Genomic DNA, 23645 nt, shown 5'->3' with positions numbered 1-23645 from the left:
GTCAACTTGTCTTTATGTTTAAATGGTCATAAATGTCATAACTTTCCGTAGATACGTTAGAAAGTTATTCAAATGAAAAGTGAAGAGAGCAATTAAAATTCATTACCAACATCTATTTTAGCTCCATAATTCCTCGTGGAAACAAATACATTCTAATCTTGCAAGAGTCACTTTCAGTAGAACATCTAGAGATGCTAGATTCATTATAAGAAGATCTTGGGGATTAAGGGACAATACCAATGTTGGGGGTTGGTTTTTTTTGCTATCCTGAGCAGTAAGAATGATACACAACCTTTGAGGATTATTATGCACTTGTTTGATTAGGTAATACTTTATTAATCTCCTGAGTTATTAATCTTTGTGAATCACATGCTATCAGACACGCTTCCTGTACTTAATGGTGGCAGAAATTATCTAATATACTTTCTGTCTCACTACCTTCTGCCTCCAACTTTTTGCTCTCTCTTACTTCCCCTCTACCCACAATCCTTGCCTTTCCCTTCAATGTTCTAAATCCTGTAAATTATTCACCCATCCTCTAAGAGATTTTATGCTAAACAGTCACTGGCTGGACAAAGAACTGCCTTAGTGATAGGAGCTGAAAGCTAGGAAACCTCTCTTTCATAGGAAAATTTTTGTTACAAGGCTACCAACATGCCCGCTACTCCCCTCTCTCAGTGTTTTGCACAGGTCTACAGTGGGAACAGAAGGAACAGAGCGTCCCTTCTCATTGCCTGGTCTGTAAACTGCGATTCCCAAACCCCTCCTGTCTGCAAAGGATGGGTAGCTAAGAGCTCTCATTATATCTACAGTCCCAAGCAAGTAAGTGCATAACTGCAGAGGCTGTATTAAAAAATGAGCATCATTTTATTCTGTGCCGGCTGTGCATTATGGCAGGAGAAATTAACTGAGCTCTAATATTTAAAGTAACAAAGAGGGTTCTGGGCCCAACCTCAGGAGAGGGCTTTGGCTGTAAATACCAGGTGGACAAATGCAAACCATTCCAGAGTAGCTTATAGCACAACTGCAGAAAAGAACTAAAATTCCTTTTTGTTAGTAAGGATAAGGAACTACAGATGAAACAAATTTTATTCACAAAATGAATGATTGCGCTTGACAAGGAAACTGCCTTTGCAGTCTAATAACAGTAAATCTTCATGTTTAGAAGTCACATGTGAAAAACATGAGTATTTTCCTTCTAGTGAACAAACAAAAAAGTGTTAAGAGAAAAAATACTTGAACTAATGTTCACGGCTGGTAACATTGGAACATTCGAGGTGGAGTTGACACTGCTTTAAAACTCATTTTAAAGTAATACAAAAATCAAGGCATCACATTTGCCGGTCATTTCTGAAAAGCTCAACTCTCCATGTTGCCTGTAAAAAGTTAGCAATACTAGCCGTTATTCTGCATATCATAAAGTAACTATCAACAAGATTTTGGGCCAGAGAAAAAACTGACTTTCAGCATTATTCTCCTGTTGTTGCTGAAAGATGGTGTTTCTTAGGTTCAAATAAAATTTTATCTGAATGCAGTTTAATACATTAGCATACAAAAGGCTAGTATTCCATTTAGCAGAAAACGAGCAATTTTTTTTTCTGACATAGCCTTGAAATGAAAGGTGTAAATTCAAGTAATACTGTCAGCTGCCTGTGTTACAAGCCATTTTAATGAGAACAGTTCACAGCAGGTCGCTTAGCCATTAACAAACCCAACAGCTCCAAATTAAAAGGTTGACAAGCAATTTGGAAACGTCTAGCCATTCCCTACTTCTTATATATAATGGTGCGGTAGAAGCAAAATGAATTGCCATGTCGATGTCAGTACGATGCACAAAAGAAACGTCAATGATTAGTCAATGAATGCTCCCACCAAGACATTCAATGCGTGCAGACACCTTCTCCGCTTTTGCGCACCTTTTCCTCAACTTTGACAGCCTGGAAGGGGCAGTAAGTGTGGCCCAGAAATGAAGAGCCAGGAATAGGAATTCATCTCTTGTTTTGAAAGTCATTAGAGGTATAGCAATGCGATTTGCTGGTCACAGAAGATATCTCCACTTTCTGTAGAGATGAAAGGTCTTAGCCAAGAGCACATTTCTATTTGTATTTGCTCTGTGTCTGTTTAGACAGATATTCAGGGCCTGACCAAGAAGCAGTTTCATTTTACGCTGATCTAACCACTAGTGTCCAGCTCCCTCAGTTGAGCACTGGTCTTCCAATGACCAGCAGCTATAGGGGGAGTCAGATCAACTCACTGATCTGATAGAAAAAAATCACATTAGTTTTAGCAGATTAATCTGCCGGATCATCGTGCTGATCCTGCTTGCCCTGTAGCCACAGTGATGGAAGGCAGAGATGAGGAATGTGAGGCCACAAAGAACACAAGCCTTCCCAGATGAACGGCTTTATAAAAGCTCAATATATTTTATTAAAATATCTAGTGCTCTGTAAGAGATGGTTGCCTTACATACTTGAACTTCTGAAGTTTGCCTGTTAGTCTGGGAACTGTTAGCACAGAAGATGTTATTACTACTGGAGGTCTGTGACTGTAATATTCTATCACAAGGACTTCATAAATATTTTAAAGAATTAAGTACATTTTTTAAATCAATGGAAACCCGCTTTAATGAATGTTCCAGAGACTCTTTGTAAAGAGATAGTATCACATGCAAATAATGATGCTATTTCAAAGGCAATGCCATGGACCTAGGATAATTTAATGATTTTTGTATTGAGAGAAAGAAGATGCTATGGACTCAAGGAATTTTCAGACTATTGTAATATGTTCACAAATATTCTTCTGTTGTTCAACATTGTGTGCATTTCTAGATCAGCTACTATGTTCCCTTCAGAAAGCAAAGCTGAAAAATAAAAATTAAAGCAAATGATCTTGATTCGCCTAGTATGTGCTCTTACCTTTCTGAGAAGATATAGACTAACCTGACTCAAGTCTCAGTTATGACTTCTGAAGTACAAGGCTTGTAATGCTATGACGTCTGCTCTGGAGTTCATTGATACTTGGCACAAGAACTATCATCATTCCATGGGATAAGTCCTGTGAAGATCCGTGGCGCTGTGGTCCTATCTTGGCACTCCTGTGTAGCAGCTGACTGACTTTAGTAAGCTAGTAATGCATTCAGACCATTTATAGTTTCCTCTATAATGCTTCTTTTCCACTTATTTTATGCCAGCTAGCAGCAGGCACCTGTGAAGACCTATCCCAGTCCCAGAAAGGGAAAAAGACTATGAGCAGTGAATTAAAGCCACAAAGAACTACAGGGGCCAGTGACCTCTAGTTCTGATTAGCATTTAAGTCCTCTCCCATCATCAAATAAAAGCAATATCTAGAAGAAGCCACGATGTACTTGAGAGCTAATTAGTCTTGGAAACAGAAGTAATAATCAGATCAAATTATCCTTCCACTCTTTCTTCAAAGAAGATGTTATTGGACAAGTAAGTATGAATGATGGATTCAGTGAATCCATCTAAGCAACCTATGGAAGAAAACCTTGGTTATAAGCTAGAAGGAATGCTTGCACATGAACACTGCTTTGAGCTGTTGACTGACCTGTTTTCCCCGTTATATCGAGCATACAACATGATTACGTTGTGTGAGGCAACATAGAAACTGCATATTTATATTCGTTATGATGTTGAAAACTTCTTTCACGCCAGCCCACTTCATAACAAGTACTTATTTTTATTACAGTGATGGCACTGATGAAGTGACTTCTCATGGAAATCAATGGCAAAATGTCAATGATTTTGATAGATCAGACCCCAAATAGCTGCCAATTACAGTACTCTGAATTTATTTCAAATGGATTTAAAAATGTTTATGTCTGTTGGGGCAGTGGGGGGAGAAGTGTCCAAAAAAAAGAAGAAAATAGAAGTTTCTATCATGTTTCCAGGATCAGAATTTTACACTTTTTTTGACACTTTTAAAATAAAGTTATTATTGTTTGAGACTCATCACAGGAGGAGTCATGCCCTTGAAGGAATATTCTACAGGAAGTTATCATTAGGCTAATTGTAGCAATGCTCATTAACAGAAGAAACAAAATGCTGCTGCAGCTCAAATACCATCAGAACCAGCAGCTCCCATCGCTGGCGTATCGTAGAAGCTGTAGCTACAACGGCAAACACACACGAGCACGCAAAAAGCACTGTTATTTTACATTTAAGTCCAAAGGAATAGGATTTTTTTTTTCCTGTTCAGCTATAAGAACGTCTTGTTCTTAAACTGGATGCTTGCCATTCAATTTCCTTTTAGAAACAGTCTGTTGGACAGAAATCATATGCAGCTTGCTCTGGTCAATAGTTTCTAAAGGAAATTCCAAAGAAACCCTTCCACTCCTCAGCCACATCAACTAGAAGCTCACTTTGCTAGCAAATGCTCATGTATTTATCACCCCAACTTTCAGTCTCTCAACCTAGGCCAAGGCTCTCAAAGGCAGGCTCTTAACTCCGGAGGCAATGCTTTTGGGATTACGACCTACCCACCTCAAACACTTGCAAAGGCTGGTGATCTTCATTTTTGCAAGACCAAACCCAAATCCTTGCCCAAGGTTATAATCTCAGGCACGTTACAAGACAGCAAAAATCACTGAGCCCTTTTCCATCTGTTATACCAGTGCTTGTTACAATAAAACAGACATATATTAGTAGTCAGCAGCTTATACATAATTTCTAAAATAACCTCATGTTTTGAAAAGAAAAAAAAGAATGGTAAAACATGTATATTGGAACAAGTTTTGAGGAAGATAGCCATAATACGTGATATTGAAAGGAACAGTTGCCTGTGTAAATTGGCTCAAAAAGAAGATGGAAAGATACCTTTTGAAAAACCTAATCTCAGTTAAAATGTCATGAAATAAATGTTTACTGAAAACAGCTGTCTTTAAAGAAATATCTCCTCACTCTTCATCGTCCAGCTATCGTACCATAATGCTAATTCTTGAGAACTGGGAAGTGAACAAAACTAAGAAGCCAAAAAAAAAAAAAGGCAAAAAATTAAATTATTTTTCTGACAGTGGAATACATATGGTGAAAACTAAATTTAGATTGGCTGTGATCCCATACATCCCATTAATTTTGGCTTTCAAACCCAGAAAGGCTGTTTGGAACAGCCTCAGCACAGTGGGGTCCTGGCCCAAGACACTGAGGTATTAGAGGAGAAGAGTAACCATGCGTAAATATTCACACATTATATATAAAGCAAACAGGAAGCAATGCAATATTTCATACAAAATTCCACATTCTCCCCTGTCCCTCATTTACCTCCCTGAAATGTATCTGCATGAAGATCAGATACTTGTCCTTAAACACAACCTGCTAGTGTCTAACCCCACAGGCACAAGCAAAGCTTATAATACCCACTGTTAACAGGGCAGAGATTTTTTAAGAGAAATATTATGGTTAGTATGAATGAAATGAATGGAAGCGTGTGTTTGTAGTGAAGGGGGGGAGGGAAAGAGAACGCACAGGTGTTCAAGGGAGCAAGCTTTGATTTACAGGATATAGGAGTCAGCTTCATAGGAAGAGTTAGTCAAGAGCATTCCTAAATTACAATCAGCTCCTGGCAGGAAAACATACCCAAGGAAAGCTGCCTGCAAATTGTGCAGAAATCTGAACTTTTTGAGTCCCAATGATTGATTGCAGGCACTGTCCTCATTACACCTCTTCCCACCTTGCACCATTTCTCATTGGACCCAAATCTGGAATTTTTATGTGATGAACTTTCCACTTAAAAAGAATAAAGCAAGCTGCTTCTATTTTCATCTGACATTCTACAACTGTGTCCCCAGTTGCTTCTGTAGCGTGATTGGCAACATGGGCGCTGAAGATCCATAGCCTGGAAGACCACTGTAGAGAGAAGAGTTCCCAAAGAAAGGGAATCCCAGAAACCCAGCACTGCGAGATCCTGCCAGATTCAAATTCCCCTGTCAAAGAGAAGCTATTGCACTCCATTCACCTGCTCCAGCATTAGAAAAATATCTGTACTCTACCGGCTGTCACCTCTCATCTCTGTACTAAACTGGGAGGCACAGTGTAAACTAAAGTAGCCTGTACTGTATTTGTCTGCATACCCAATCAGGATGACCTGAGAATGAGAAAACCGTAGCCGTTTTACATCCTACAGGCCTATCCTCTTAGTTTTGTATTCAGATATAAATGATGACAATTTGGAGAATTTTTCTGAGTGATCTTAAAAAATAATCCTTCCCAGTTTTCTTCTTTGGTTCTGAAAAGTTTGCTAAATGAAGTCTGTTACTGAAAGGTGTGTTTATCATCCTTGTGAACTTCGGAGAGAGATTTTACCCCGGCAGATGACAGAAGGGAGGAAAGGAGAAATAAAGAAACACCAAAAAAGCAGCTGCACTGATTTTTGTTTGTCCCACCCCAGTTGCTCTCTATTTTGATCCGTTGTGTCCCACAACTTGATAAATGGTTAAATTAAAGACGGTACTTGAAATTGAAGTGTGAATGAATTGCTTCATTAGCATTTGCAGGCTCCATTATAGAGGAAAAGTACACAACTGAGGTTTGACATAAAAGTAAACCGTGTTTAGGGTACACTAAAAACCACAGTGATGTTTCCAGTATAATCTTGCAAACTAATACAAGTCAGCTGGAACACGTTAGCTGTTTCTGGCTGTCAAAACAAGATATTTAGAGAGGTATTTCTCCGGCTACGAATCAAAGACAAAATTGCCATTTTTACTGCTAAAGTTCTGCAATTGGCCCTAAGTTACAGGTGAGGGCACTCTAAGCAAAAAAAAAACCCTTAGGACAGGCTAAATGCAGATACGTTTAAAGTGAAATATCTTTAAAAGGCACAACAAAAACATGCTCACTGACGTTTCAAATCATGGAACAGTAACTCCCAAGCTGAAAAGCGTTTTACATTTAGTATATAAATACTATTATTTAGAGACTAATTGAAACTTTTCCCTAGAAAATGTATATTATATACCCATGCATATAGACATTTGAAGAAAATTGCCTAAATATAAAAAAATTTCATATAATCAAATAGGATTACATATGAAAAGTTAAATCTGCTGCCCAGTGCACTTGAATCAGGGAACAGTCTGAGAAATAACTGTACAGGAAGAGGAATGAAAATACAAGCTTAGAATTTTTCCTCTATGTTTATCAAATCTCACTTGGTAACACTGCAGGAGACCTGATATTCTAAGGTAGCTCCATTTTTTCTAAGTAAATGCAACTGCAGAATATTTCTGTACTTGTTTTCATATATGTTTCTGATACAGTAAAGTACATTACACACAATTATTTGAAGTTTAAATTGTAGTTTTTTCTTTTCTAAATTGTTAAATGTTGCTTAAAAATTAGAAATTAGTATTTTTTTTCTTACTTTTATTTTACTAATTTGAAAGGTTTTTCAAAAGACAGCTACCTTGATTTTTCCATAAGATATATCATTTCAGCTCAAAATACTTAATTGAATTGAGCAGTAAAAAAGGCCATTTTTAGTCACTGATGTAAATGACATGATTTTAAAGAACACTCAGCACCAAACTGCTTCTCTGATAGTTAGGGAAGCACTTTTTCTATTTAGTTGCCTCAGCACATAATCCAAAATTCCAGCGAGAAATGAATAAGGCTTTTATTTACAAGTTTTCAACAGAGTTTGGAGCCTTACTTCATAATATTTTTTTACAGCCTAAGATATGGAGTAACTGAAATCTAATGCATTTTTTCTGGAATGACTGGTAGCAAAAAAATGCAGACTGTATTGTCTGAAAACTGGTATGAGACAACTGAAGAGGATGGCATGGTGCATGCGCAAGCGTACAATCTTACATTTGGCTTCCTCTGAGTAAAATTCTTAAAAAGAAACAAAGAAAAAACCCTTCCAAGAATATGAAGGAAAGAAAAAGAAAAAAAACCCCAGACTCTGGGATTTTAAAACTCATGAGACTTCCAACAGTTTGCAACCTTGAGCTATTAATGCATTACACCAAGCTACTACATTGACTTTAACAAAACTGTGTAAGTGGAAAACTGCCGTACTGAAGAACTTCATGCAGAGAAGACAAATGGAAATACTTGACTCAGTTACCAGAAGTCTGTCATCCTTACTGAAGCACTAGACATTAGGTCCAAAACCTAAGCTATTAAAATTTTCAACTCATCCAATGTCTGCAGGCTCTGTGACACTGGGCTATAAAATGCCTAAAGGTTTGGATCTTGCCTGACATTTAAACCCATCGGATACAAACGTGAACAAAGTCAGCTTGGCAAACAGAGCGATCCACAGTGGGACTCACTTCTGAAACCTGGGATATCAGGCTGATTTTCCCATAGATCTTTACGCAGCCTAAACACAAAGGCTAGTAAACTCAAAATCTAGTAGGTCAAAGTCATCTACTAGTAGGGCCAAAACAATACACTGGGTGCCTAAGTGTTTTGCTCAATGCCTTTTTTATTGACAGCAGCACTGGGAGACCTGTCTAACCCCAGGACGGCCCCCAGGATCCCAAGACAGAGAGCACGGTTGTCTGTAAAACACACGGTGAGGGTGAGGAACCAGGAGCATGATGATGATGGAGTTGCCTACCCCCAGAACACTGCAAGAAGACGCTTCTTTTCAGGGAATCCAATGATTACCAAACATCTCCTCAAATGTCCAAAGCCTACTCCTCTCTCCTAAAAGCAGACAGCTTGCACATCTTTGAGAAAGTTGATGGTCCTTTTTTATTTAACTATTCTAGACTACCCCGTTTTCACTGTCAGAGGTAATTCACCTTTGGAGTCCCACAACCCTACACTACAGCAAGTACGATGCCTCAGAATCACCCCCAGTAGATTTGGGACTCAGGTCTGCCCAGGTGAATTAAAATGGTTTAAACTCTGTTACGCAGTTGACAGAGCTCAGCCCGGTTCTTGTCTCCCCTTCCTTTCGAGAGAAAGCCTTAGGTGCATTTTGGGCAGAAGCTCTTCCTGCGTGGGTCCTACACACCGAGGCTCTGGTGCAGGAGGAGCTGCTGTCCCACGTCCCACCCGCCTTAGCCACGAGCTCGCTACCAGGTTGCCTCAACCTGTTGACAAGACTGTGCCTTCTGATACGCGCCGAAACAAAATTTGAGGTATTTGGGGTAAGAAAAGTGCCCGTATAGAATTTCAGTCCCCTCAATGTTGGGTGGAAGCTGGGAAGAGCTTCTTTGGACTACAATTTGGACTCGTTTTCCAAGGAGGTGTTATTCCTAATGACGTAGTTCTCTCTATGCATTGCTCCTCAGTGAATGAGAATGCACTTCTCTAACATTTTTAAAGCATAAGGACATATAATGTGCTCGATGACACAAAAAACAGAAAACAATGTCACAGTGAGGCAAACGCAAGTTTTCTTTCAACTCAGTGCAGCCAGGCTATCACCCCACATTTCATGTTTTGAGAGCAAGCGAGCCCCACTTTCCTACACAAATATTTTAGGTTAAACCTCTAACACTTCGCAAGATTTTGATGATGTTAAGTGAAAGGTTTGAACAGCTACAGTTACAGCAGAACTACAAAAAAACCAAAGCAATGCCTTGTTTTTGCAATAACAAAAAAGTAGGGGATAAAAAAACCCCACAAGTTGTCACATACATTTCAACATTTAACAAAAACGTATTTTCTCTCATACTTGTTTTGCAATAGAAACAGCTCAATATGAATGTAGTCATTTATCTGATCTATATTCTTTCCACAAAAGTGGGGTTTTTTTATACAAACAAGTAAATTTCGCTGACTCTTCCTTGCAAATGAAGATTAAACAGTTGGTATTTATCAAACAAACGATGAGAACACTCTCTGGTAAAACACAAATTAAAACCTATTGCCTAAACTAAAAATATCTATAAAATGGTTTCGGTGGAACCTACTGGTATTATTTAAGAGCCTAAGTTCCCAGAAAAAAAAAGAAGATATATAGGCCTACTTTCCCACCTTCCCTCTTCCTCCACCATCCCCCTTGCTGCCACCAAAGGAGCCAAGGACCTCAAAATTATTATTGATGCAAGTGTCCTGCAGATCATATAATTTCTAGGGCCCTCAAATATATCCATATATTACTGATCATCCATCTTCCAGTTTCAACTTTTCTTTACTCCAAAGTGGTGAAAGTGGGATTTTTAAGTAATAATTTTAGACAACTCAATTCAACTGTGGCACTTTGTGATGGATGAAACTTCATTTTCATTGCAAACTATTTTAATCACGTATATAATGCCAAAAAAAAGGTCACTTAAATCACGTGTATAACACCAAACAAAATGTCAGTTTCCATCAGAGCAGAACTAAAGAAACTCCCTCCAAGTAGATTCACAAATAAGAAGTCCCAGATATTTGATATCAAGCTCTGTGACAAGTAATTTATTTTCTGAAGGGTACAAGACCACTGACAGCAGGGAAGTGGCATAAAGAGTGGAGGCTTGCCAGCAATGCTCTGCCAACGTCAACTGCAACAGGAGGAGAACCTCAAGGCAGAAGGATGACTCTGCCTCAGCCAAGAAACCATACATTTTTGGAGATTATAAGCACGCAGAAGGAAGTAATTGGCCTAAGAGATGGCACTGCTTATGACATGGATGCCTAAATGCTCCAGGGGAGACATCTCCTTTACTTCAAGGCTTTACGCAGGTTTGAGTCAGCAGCAATATTTATCTAACACTAGCACAGATTCACTACCATTAATCAAAAAGAAAAATACCATTGTCATGTTCTAGCACCCATTTCCAAATCCCTCCTGATATTTTGTTTGGTTCAGCCAGATTTACTTTATTTAATTTGTTTAGGTTTGCAGGCCTGCATGACGAATAAAGCAGAATTAATTTGTTGTCTCTTGCAGTGAAATAACCTACACATGTGTAAGGAAAGAATAGCTTTTTTAATAAACCAAAGCATTATCTTAGCAAGACTAAGTATGCATATCATAATAAACCAAGTATTCATGCAAATTAATGTCTGGAAAAAATGTCTGATTTTTAGGCTAAGACAAATGTACACTCACACATTTCTACATCACATAAATGCATTTAGTAAATGGCTAAAGTAACAATGCAGCTTACCTATCATAATTTTTACGTATTTAAAATAGTTTATTTTCCTTGGTTCCGCTGGATTTTGCTCTTGCCCTAGCTGGAAATGTAACTGAAATCTTTAACTTTGTCTATTTATGGAACCACAGAAAATGAAGTACCTGCTATTGTAAAGAAGACAAATAGAAGAGTTAAGTAACAAAGCAATTAAATGTCAAATTTTTGAAGGCTGCATCCCAAATAGTGAGAGGAGTAAGTAAAAAAAGCTAGAATAGGCCTGTTTATCATTAAGCAACTGTATTACACATTTTAAAAGGTGTGTATGTGGGTGCGCACTGCAGACAGACGACATATCATTCCTTCAGGACAACTATGCGTTAGGATTATTAAATGCTAATACGATTATAACAGTCAGATACCACATTCTCTCAAGGTACGATGCTGATATTCCACAGATGCAAAATGATTAGTAAACTTAACACATACAATTCTATAAAGAAGGCTAGAGTTTGCTTCTAAGACTACCTAATATAACAAATTAAATTAAATTAAATATGGACAGGCTCTTAATGGATGAAATTTATTACAGTGAAAGAAAAAGGAAAAGATACATCCAAGAAGATGTGAAGAATTTTCAGATGGACTGAGTGAAAAAGTCTCACTGGAATATTCTTTGGTGCTTTTATACTGAAAATTTTGTTTCCTCTTTAATATGATGCTGGTCTTAACAAGTGATGTCAGCTTTAAAATATGCCTAAAGAACAGAATGAAGCATGGTGGTAGAACAATTTATGAAATGATGCATAAATAGCCTGTGCAGTGTCCCTATGAGACTTGACAAAACTTACTGGCTTCTATCCAGACATCAAAATGTAATTAAGTATGATTTGTTATGTATATTCATGGATTATTCACATCTGAATACTTTTCTTGCTTGAACTGCATTAGTGTATTTGGTCCTGATCTACCAAATATTTTAAGTGAAAAATCAAATTAGAGCAACTTTTCCTGGAGGAAATCAGTTTCTTTGTCTCCCTTTCTACAGATGTAAGAGTTTGAGACGTTGGATTAGTGTTAGACCATTAATCTAAATATTTAAAATAGTGACAGATGGTGCCAATACAACACACAGTGTGATGCTGCAGGAAGGAGAGCCCAGCTATGGGAGCAACACCAATATTCCATATGTTCAGGTTGGTGGTGAACACTTTAAAGAGAAAATGATTTGGTCCCAACAGCAACAGAACTGCCACAGTTCCTACATAAACCAACAAATTGTCAAACTAGTTCAAGAACCACCCCGTGCCAAATCTCTACCTTTTCAGGCCTTTGTCAGGCCACTATGTGTTGTAATACACAGAAAAATGTCTCCGCTGAGCCAAGAGAAGCTCCACTTTCTCTCATTTGTAAAACTGCGAAATTTCTCACCTTTAAACTCCTGCCAGATTGGCCTTAACCTTTTCTGTGTTGATTTAGTAGGTGGTAATTTTTGTTTAAGTAAGTGGTATCTGATGATTACTTCTAGCAAAAGAAGAGAAGCATTCTCCCCTGGGTCCTCTTCTCCCTCCCTTTCCCTGCTCCATGTAAATACATTGCTTTGTAAATGTTCTGCAAATTTCAGTCTGGCTCAAACAACTTTTACAAGACGCTAAGAAAAAACCCAACCTCCACAGCACACCCCTCCGCCAGTAAAGGTGTCATCTTTGGCCATGTTGCTGTTGGGACCAAATCATTTTCTCTTTAAAGTGTTCACCACTAACAAACACATTACTACTGCTGCCTTTACTAAAGTACGCTGGCTTTAACATTCCTATGTACCACAAACTCTTCCCTCCTCTAAGGCTTCATTTGGCCCACTTTATGGTGACTAATACCAAATTTGCGACCCTTTAATGCAGCCACATTTCCACAAAACTCCCTCTGCGTGGTAACTAACACAACGGGAGGTCAGTCACTGGCTAAGGACGCTCAGGAGCCGTAACACCACCAACATTAATTTTGCTGTTTGTCATATTCTGCTATCAAAACCTAAAAGGTGTTTACAAATCCTATGGACCGTTATGCTCTGTTCAGTTGTACGGATATGCTGGAAGAGTGGAGAAAGGAAAGGGACTAAGTACCAGGATTTGTTCTAGAATAAAAATAAATACAGCTGGTAAGGGTATTTAGGTAGAAAGAAATGCACCTAGTCAGCAAGAGAGTGTTGTAACAAAGTTTTAAGCAGAATGCAGAAAAAAAATCCATTTCAAAACGGGAAAATCATCCAAAGTTTTTTTTTGCCATTGAGCTATCTAAATAATACAGTCTAATTTTATTTGTTTATTTATTTATTCAAAAATGCTTAGCATCCTGTAACTATGGTAACAATTTGCCTTGCTGAGTGCATCTTTGTTAATGTCCCCTTGCTGTAGTAATGCTTCCATCACCATCTGGCAGTGACAATTTTCTTGCTTGAGTGAAAATTCCTCCAAAGTATAAAAATCAGGCCATTTATTTTTAGAGGGCTGACTGCCCCAGCTCCTATTGACTTGCAGAGTCCCAGTCAGAACCTCTGTAAGTTCAGTTATGTGATTTTGGTATCTTAATGAAGGGGATAAGCAGCAGTGTAAAAAATGATTGAGTTACAAAGCTAATCAGTTGCCCTCTTGCCTTTGATGGAGAAGATTTATTTTTCAAACTTTTTCAAGGAGTCATGTTTTCAAAACCAGAGACTCCATCTCACCTCCTTTTCTTCACAGAAAATCAGTGGTATTAAGCAGATGGCAAAACGAACTCCATTATTAATAAGACAGGTTCCAAGAATATCGCATGAAGACTGGGAAACCTTTGGTTTCCATGGTAAATCATTTGACTCTAATGCACTTAATCAACATGTTTAACATTCCATACTCAGTGGGTCAAATGAAAATAATGTAATCACAGTCATTAGGTCAAATAAATAAGGCAAGAACTCAGAAGAACAGCAAAATACCAAATATGTACTGATAATGAGCCAGGTTGGACAGACATAGAAGCAAGAGTCCTTTCAATCATGGGCCTCCCTCCTGTCTACATTTTGACATTTCAGTAACTCTTTGGAATTCTGCTCTAAAGCAGAAACCAGTATAATTGCATCTCAAGCATAAAATAAGCATTATTTTTCAGTTAGAAATAATATAAGTGCTATTGAACATTTAATTACATTAAATTCCTCTGGCCATGGTTCTATTTTGCATATCTGCTTATTAAAAGTCAGTTGATTGATAAATTATTTATGTATTAGACATTTTCTTCAAAACTGCATAAAACCAGCCAAATAATCCTGCTGGTTTTGGAGGGAATACAAGTAACCACCAAACTGATGGTAGAGCTTAGGATACATTTGATACATATTTATTTACATCTTTGGTGTACGTGAAGAGTATAGTCCAGACATAAACACGGGACCACTTTTTTCCAGATCACTTATGCAAGGACGTGCTGCTGTTGATTTCTCCTTTCACGGGCCCAGAGCGTAAGACCAGAGAGTGTTGTTCTGCTCTGTGCGGTGAACATAGAAGACAGGCTCCTTTACATGCAAAAATTTGCTTTCTACGTGTGTTCATATACAGACAAATCTCCAACTCAGAGTGATTTTTTTTTTTTTTTTTCTAACCTGAAAGTAAATATTTTCAGAAAGAAAAGGAATTGACAGTAGCAGCTCAGGCTGGCATTTGGAAACAACGGAGAGAGTGGCATTCTTGACAAGAAACATGTTGATGGAAAAAATGCCTTGATGGAAGAAATGCATTGATGGTCACAACGGAAGAGTTGACTGCAATGACTTTCATTTTCTAGGATGATTCTGCAGGGTTTGAATGCTTTGTAGAACAGATATGTTTTAAACAGCATATTTAACATGAACATTTGAGAAAGAATCTGAAAAAAACCCCAAAATAAGGAGTCCTATTCTGCACAATATGAAATACGTCATATTTCTCAGTGAGAACTCCTTAAGTTACCTTAGAGAAATGACTACACGTCAACACCTCTCGGGCCTGGGGTCTCAATACGCCTCCTGAACAGCAATTTTACAAAATCTGTTGGTTTTTTTTTTTAATATTAGTGCAAGCTTCACAATGGACTATTCTTTATTTTTGTTATGCCTATCGAAGAAATATGCTACAAATGTATTAAATATGAGATAAATTCCTTTATGAAAGGACTGCGGAGAAAATTCTCTATTAAATGTCTAGTTTTATTTTTTTTAAAGGAGGTTAGCATGTGTAAGACAACTTTGGAAAGGTTAGATAGTCTCTGAGGAAGACCTTTACTAATTTCCTGACCAGAAAATACAATGATAGCGTAGAGTTCCTTAAGCAAGAGGATAAAGCCCAATGTTTCTGTTTTCTTCTTTATAAGGTAAAGAAATCAAACTTCTGTTAAGATCATTAATCCCTCTTTGTGTTATAAACTGTTAGAAAGCACATAGTTCTTTTCACTGGGAAACAGGTCATCTGTTGAAAAGAGAAGTGTTGCTTCTCTAAATGTCTCCCTTATAGAGAAAATTTAATAGACATATTTACAATGCAGAAGAAATTATCAAAAAGCCACATGAACAAAACGAGCAGAACTCTCAGAGCTACAAATTTGTTTTTTGAGCAGCATTAGACTGGAATTCATTTAATAGATTGAAAGAATCATAGAATGATTTGAGTTTCATTGCTTATGCACTACAGGCTTGCCTCACCTCAGCCTCAAGAAAGGTAACAGTTTGGTAATTCTCCTTCCCTGGGAAGTAGATGCATAAGAAGGTTGCTGCTTCTCTTTGGCTGACGTCTATTTTGTTTGGACATCGAGTCCATGACTAACGATTTTCTCTTCACAGTACCTCCAGAATCCCATCTCAGTGTTTAACAAGAGAAATCTCCTCTCTTACTACTGCTAATGAGAATTAGAAATAGCTCAAAACAGGCAGAAAGAATGGATGAGCATATTTATAAACTTGTTATAATAATTACAGGCTAAAAGATCAAACCCAGAGGACACCAGAAATTATTTTAAAGGCAACAGTCATTCTATTCATGGTAAAATAAACATAACATCTTTAGCATAAAACAAGAAAATTGTAAGCTATGGGTCAAAGAAAAGCGAGCCAAAAGTATAGCCCAGCTGCAAAATAAACAGGCATGAACATAGAACTACTATTAATCTGATTTGTTACACCTGAACAGCAGTTTTCAGGTACTGAAGCAATTCAAGCCATGCCATCTTTTTAATTTAGATTGTAAAAATTCAGTATGACTGAAGAACCAGAATGTTATTTTGTAAAATACATGAAACTTCATACTCTAAGTATACATTCTCAAAATCTACCCTTTAGTATTCTTAAGTGTCACTTTTCATTATTTATAACAGAAAAATTACAAAAATCTAGCAAATGGCAGAAAATACACCCACACACCTGCTACTAAGCATCTACTTATGTCCATAGGAAAGCTTTGATTAAAAAGGTTTGTTGTATTCTTAGCAAATTGCTGTATCTACTTCATCACATTAGGAGGGTTGTTGCAAACTTTGTTTGCAGGGAACACAGCAAATACAAGACTGACGTGCTGCAACATATATTTTACATTCGCAATTCAGCCAAAAGAGATACTGGGATCTTTGCTGCTAAGCAGGATTTCTAGGTGCCGCAGAGATATCTAGGACTCTTCAGGAGTCCCCAGGTTCCACTGTTACGTCTCCACTCCGACTGCTAAAAGAGTCACTATTCGACACCCATTCCCATTAAAATTTCATCCACAGTACCGAGATAAAGATAATATGTACCAGTATAATCCGGAGGTAGTGGCCACTCCACTACGGGCCAAGAACAACTCTTGAAATTAAAGTGGACAACATGGTGCATGGGGAGAAGGCAGCTATCATATCCACAGGTTTTGTGATGGTTATGTAGACGAATCACGATCCCGTTAAAAAAAAAAAAAAAAAAAAAAGAAAAAAAGCAAAGCAACCCCCTCCACACCCAGTTCAAGTAAAACTTAATCCACAGTAATTATACATCCTTCTGAAACTTTTAAAGTGCCATTTTTCTTGATATCTTAGTAGCCCGTGCACTTTCTGTCAAACAGACAGCTCTATTCAATGTGTCATGTCTACGCAATAAAGTTATCATGAAAATTAATGGTAATGTTATGAGCCTCAGAATAAAAGCAATTAACTTTTTTTCCAAATGCCAACAGTACAAAACCTCTACATCTTAATTAGTTCTCTATCATCTTACTTCATACTTTTCCACAACATGCAGTTATTATTTAAATAAAATATGCTTTGGGGATTCATTTTCCAGCATGATGGAGTAGTTTTGCTCCATGTTGACAACATGAATTTAGGTTTTACCCTAGTCTGGGAAGAATTTCTCCACCGAAAGGCTGAGCTTCCTTTTAAATAGACCAAGCACAGACAGATCATCCAAAACGCCTTTGTTTCTAATTTCACAGTAGAAAGAAAAGAATTATGCTGACCATAGGCATCGCGTCAGTCCACAAACAACAACAGCATGCTGAGGATTAAAGTAATCCATTACAACCAGTTCTTCTATTCACAGGAAAAAAAAAAAAAAAAAAAGATTCTATTTTATTGAGTATCAAACAGATAAAAGTTTATTCTACCTTTTCCATTTACTTTCTTGACACACAATCTGTGCAGATCAGCTAATGTACAGGATCTGATCCCTAACAGGTTCTTACCAAGAGGAGTGCAGATTCACTACTCTGTTGAGGATTTACTGGATTTTGTTCCTGTTTTCAACTGAAATGGAAAAGCTTTCTGTTCATCATGGCAAATACAAATGCAGCTTTTGTTTCGTAATTATCACAGCTATTCAGAACTTGAAAATATGACTCGTTTTTTGCTGTAGCTGTACTATGCAGATCTTAGGGGTGTCATAGAAACTAGGAATGATTCACTGGGCAGACATGTTCCTTCTCAGTCAATAGTGAACCAACAACCCAGAACAACACTCAGAAAAATTGGCCTAATGAAGATAGTACCTTTCTTGAAACAAGTTTTTGACACATCATTTGCTTTTCTCTATTCCTCTTGATAACTGAATTCAATAAAGCATTTTTTCCATAATCTTTCTGCTGCAGCTATAATGATCTGGTATGATCAGATGTGATATATCTGCCTGATAAACACTGCCAATTTGTACCATTTTAACAAGTGGGCAGAAGCATTAGCCTTATGACAGAAAAAAAACCCCAAACCCCAAACAAAATGACAACATTTTTTGAGTAACTTCTGTGCTTTTAAGTGAAATGTTCAAACACTACACAACACGGTACTTTTTAAAGTGCTGTCCTACCCTTAGCAATAAGACAACTTCTCTGCCTAACAGCAATCTTCCCCTCCATTTTATGAGAAAATTCCCTCTAACCTCCCGACAATCTGTGTTACGCACAGCTGGGTACCATCTCGCTGTGCCATTCAAACTAATTAAGATTCTGCAACTAGAATTTAAGTTTACAATATTTTGATGAAACTTGACCCAGAAAATCAGGCTGTTCTCTATCAGCTCTACAGTATTAGCTTTTCAAAAAGATAGCACACTCTATGCATGTAGTCAATTTTATCTTAAATAGAAGGACAATTACCCTTTCCCCATCACAGCTGTTTTCTCCAAAATCCCACACACAGTAGCCTGTTAAATATTTTAAAAGATACTGGATGACCAGAGGACTTTAGATGTCGCAACGGGATATAGAACCTGCTCAGTTTAAGTTCAGTCACACTGTGGCCAAGAGTGAGCACAATCCGACCACTACCTATGTGTCATACATAGTATTTAATTTGTATTTTTTCTTGAAATGCCTCAGGCAATTAACTAACAAAAATTTGGAAGGTGTGTTTTTATAAAAAGCAGCAAATAGCAGTACAAGGCATCATCATATGAATGAGCACATTCTGTGTTAAGACTGGTAAGTAGGGAGAGACAAAGGAGAAAGGGAAAATTACATACCACTATTTGTGTTTGTTGTAGTCCTCCCTCTTCTTCCACCCTACAAAACAAGATCCCATACAGCAAGCGTTATCTACCTACTAGGAAGCAGGAGGCAAAAAGACTGTCAATCACAGGGGTATTACATACAGTAAACTTCCACCCTTTCTCCCCCTTGTAGTCATTAAAAAAATAGGAATAAATTTTGTAGAGTTAGGAAATATACTATGATGGAGAAAGTCAGTATAATGGAAAAAGGGGAAAGAGAGAGGAAGGTAGGATGGGAGAAAACAAGACTATGACAAACACAATTACTAGTACGTAATTTTACATTTTTGTATGTCCTGTCTCCTCCCATCCTACAAAACAAGATTCCATACAACAAGCAGAAGTGGTAAGAAATGAAATCGGGAGATAGGCTCCTCTTAATTGCCAGCCTGAGGAACTCTTCAATCAAAATCATCCAGATTAAGCAATAAGTCTCATTGATAACAATAGTGGCAAGAACTGTATCAAGGATCAAATCTCAGCTTTGTATGTAGCAGATGTTGCTGCCTCAGTCCTTTGGTCTAGAAGATTAAAATGCTTTCAATACACTGCTCATGAGCAGGAGACATCTAAGGGTTTTTTGTACGCAGTGGAGTATCTTCACAGCACTAAGAAATGCTTGTTTCAAGTATTACTAAACCCTTCCTTTCTCATAGAACAAAACAGACGTCTTCTTCAAGTGAGTGTGGTCTAGGTCAGGGAAGATGCAAGTACATCTGATGGCTCTTAAGAAAACCAAGAAGTATAGCAATTCATATATAATGCTGAAAACTGAAGGAAAAAAAACACACACTACACAAACAAATTCATCTGGAAGTAGTTGGTTCAGAAAAATAATGAAGTCTGACTCCAACGGGTGTTTGTGTAGAAGCAAATGAGAGGGCTCAAAGAGACTCACACCGAGAATTTTGGAATATCCATATTTTGAAATACAGACTACCCTTTCCGTATTGTCTGGCAACTTGTATCTTGGATGCTGCAGCTACAGAAACTTCTTGAGCACTAAGAAGTGGTTTTTGATGATCTTACTGGAAAGGGGAATTAACAAACAATAACTTCAGAGATCACTTGATAACAAAACTATCCTAAAATAAAAGAGCTCAACAGATGTAAACCAGCTTCAATGCTTAAAAATATAAAGAGAAACCGATGTTATAGTTATAAGACAAATATGATGGAATTACTACTAAACAGAGCGAGGTAGGTGGGTCAAAGCTGGTTGTAGGTAAGTTCAAGAAGATTGAAAGAATATCCGTTGAAATACATACCTTGCTGCAGGAGGTTATGTCACTGTCTCTACACACATTTAAATCTTGAAGTATAAGTAGACAACTAAGCCAAAAGGGGAGGAGAGAGGGAGTTACATACTCATGCATTAACTGGTCAAATGTTACAACAGGACAAGCTTTAGAAATGCAGTTTCCTGACACCTTAAACACATTTCTTGTAACTGTTAGTTCTGGATTATAAAAGAGCTGTTCTTGAGAAAAACATAAATCACTCCTCTATATCAATTCACACAGGAGCTACAGTTCATTCACTAAGCTGTAGGAATTGGAATGCCATTAAGCTGTACATTTTGGAATAATTATTACAGTCTTGAGAAGCTTGCAACCTTTAGAGAGTGATTTTTTTTTTAATATAAAAAAGATCTTTATAAAAATTTTATCTACACCAGATGCAAAGGTTTGAACATATGAAGGTTAAAATTCTTCAACTCCTTTTCAACTCTCCTTTAGAACAATATAATTGAGTCACAGGAGCAAGAGGGAACAGCAGTATGATGGAAGAAGCAAAATCCAAGAAAAGAATTAAAATAAATATTCATCTTCTATAGGCTATTTTTTTTCCAAGAGTAAACCCAACAGATGTAAACTTTGAAGGCTGGTTGAATATCAAATAACCCAATATCTAAAAAATATAAACTCAGAGTCAGAGAAACTGGGAGAAAATAGAAATGTTCTGTCAGTCCCAGGGAACAGAGCAATTAAAATAGATTGAAAGCAAAATAAATTACCTATTTGCCTTGTTGTAGCTACAAAATACTCTATAAACTTCTATTTTCAGGTAGCAAAGAGAAGGTATTTGCTGATGACAGCCAAGAAAACTGAAAAGCCACAGGTCACAAGAGAACAGGAGAACGCAGCACCACCAGATGACCCACTGGGTTAGGTACGACAAGGCAAACTGGATCCCATAGCTCCTGCACACAGACAAGTGGTACAGCTACCACAATACCCAGTAACCTCTGGCTTCCCAAATACACCATTCATGGCTGGGTTACCTGAACGAGAGCCTTCAATTAGGCTCAAAGTCAGCATCTTGCTACAGATCCAGAGGACGTAACACGTCTGCTGTTGTACCTGCAGAAATGTTTTCCAGAGGAGAAAGGATCTCAGGTAGAAATTCCAACATGGAGCATAACCAGCATCTGCAGCACGGGGCTGCATTTCTGGCTTTTTGGCTGTGCAGCCTGTTTTGACCCTACAACCACCTTGAGCTCCAGTCAAGTCTTGCTTACGCACATCAGCCACCGAAGACAGAGGACAGCAGGCTTGGATTTCCCATACAAGTTCAAACTCCCTTCCTTCCTACACTTTTTATTCAGCTGGACTATCCTAATAGACCTAGCAGTCAGATTACATCATCGTTAAATGCAGTTTGCTGTCAGATACGCGGTGCCTGCCCGGATTCATTGGAGTAAAGCCTGCACAGCGTACATAGTACGAAATACCGAAGGAGGCCCAAATCTCACTGCACGGTGCTGGTTAACACAAGCGTAATGCTCTTAGGCCCATAAACTCTGCACTCAGTCATCTTCATTCCAAATAATACATATGGTTTTCTTGCCAAAAACACGTTAATGGCCATGAAACCCACAGAGAGCACAGTAAGAGATGTCGTTCACTTCTGGTGCCTGGAAGATCCTTTAGAATGAAAAGTTTGCCAAAAAATTATATAAGCAATTCCTACAGTGCAAAATTTGTTCTTTGGCAAAATCACCAAAGCGCTGATTTTAGTTAAACATACTTTTACTGAAATGAAATACAGATATTTTTAATCATTCTTTCTCCTACAGAAAAAATGTTTGATCCCAACCAGCTCTACTGAAGTCGCAGAAGCTTTATGGGAAGTGGTGGTTTCTCTATACAAAAGATGTAATGTTGGAAATACCTGTTGAAACTCCATACTCAATCAAAAACTGAATTGGCCATTTTTTTGGTGGTAAATATTATACCCTACAGGTTCTTGCAAATTTGTCTCAAAATTGCTAGAAATTTTTTTTTTTTTTTTCCCCCCTCAGAATAAAACTATCCCACGTGGGAGCTCTCCTACTGATCTGCAAAACAATTTTTTTTGGTAAAGTTTTGTATCCTTATAAATGTCATCATTTGAGCAACAGGTACCACTGGTCTGAGTAGAAGACAGCCATAATGCTGGATTAGAAGCAGGCAATGCAGAAACAAAAAGAAAATAAGCTATTTCTGCAAAAGGGACAGTCTTTTCTAGCTGGGACACACTGTTTAGCAAGTGGTGAATGTACACAGAATAAAGAGTACGGAGTGAATGACTATTAAAAAAGAGAATGACTAAATAGTAAGAACAGTTACAAAAAGACCACCTATTGGGCAGTGGAGGTGAGGGACAGCTTGAGTAATTGTAAAGAACACATCAGCTGCAGGAATACTTGGGGGGGGGAATAAAAAGTAATAAAGCCAAGGAACATACAAGAACTTTAAAAAAGGCTACTGAGGGATCATTTAATGATTTAACAAGAAAAAAGCAGAAATGGAAATTTCTCCCAAAATTCGAAAAAGAGACTATTCCCAGCTGTATCTGCAGCCTACATTTTAGCATGAGCTTAAGCAGAAGACACACACCTAAAAAAACCATTCAAATACTGGAACTCCTGGTTTCCTTGAAAGTCTGTTGGCAAAGGAGGGGAAAAGATTTAAAAAAAAAAAAAAACAAAACCAAAACCAAAAAAAAACATTAAAAAAAACCACAAACAATGAACCCTGGGGCACTGAGAAGTAGACTGAGGAAATGAGACAGCTACAACTAACTGACTGTGCGCTGCCAGGGTGTCAGTGATATTGGATATTTCTATGACAACATGCAGTGCTCAGAGCTAGTACGATGTAATTTTCCCAGTTCTCCAAGAGACAGAGGCAACCTGTGACACATGGGCCAATAACACTGATAAAAGTTTGAATATGATTTTTTTTTTTTTTTCCCCTCAGCTATCTTTAAGGCACGTACAAAAAGAGATATACCTCATGCCTGAACACCCCATTGTCCTTTGGAAGCAAAAGCCTTGGGCTCAGAAGCACAAGTGTTAATAGAGCCAGTGAACTAAAGTAGCATGCAACTGGATTGTTTACACCTTCCAGTATTAAATTTTCTTTGTTTCCTCCTCTGAAGTTGGTGGAGCTATATTGCTTGTTGTATGGAAAGTTATTTTGTGGGCTAAGAGAAGAAGGGACATAAGAAAATAAAATTAAGATGAAATCTGAAAAATAGGACAGAACATTTCTTTGGGGGAGGCTCAGCTATCTCTGAAAGATGAACATAGAGAGCAGTATTGCA

At 37.7% G+C, this 23645-nt stretch overlaps 1 protein-coding gene across 3 annotated transcripts in view; it reads right to left on the bottom strand.

Annotated features, from left to right (window-relative positions):
- The window catches only part of FGF14 (fibroblast growth factor 14), a 416306-nt gene that overhangs the window by 161095 nt on the left and 231566 nt on the right, over positions 1-23645 (bottom strand). Inside the window, exon 2 of one of the 3 annotated variants that reach the window (XM_052785899.1) lies at positions 19029-19068. The exons of the other annotated variants lie outside the window; for them this stretch is intronic. The gene's annotated coding sequence lies outside the window, so the exon portion shown is untranslated. The remainder of the gene's footprint in view (positions 1-19028; positions 19069-23645) is intronic. 3 annotated transcript variants of the gene reach the window in all.

This window comes from Harpia harpyja, chromosome 4 (assembly GCF_026419915.1).
Source record: "Harpia harpyja isolate bHarHar1 chromosome 4, bHarHar1 primary haplotype, whole genome shotgun sequence".
In the NCBI taxonomy this organism is placed as follows: Eukaryota; Metazoa; Chordata; class Aves; order Accipitriformes; family Accipitridae; genus Harpia; species Harpia harpyja.
This window is presented reverse-complemented; position numbering and strand designations above follow the sequence as displayed.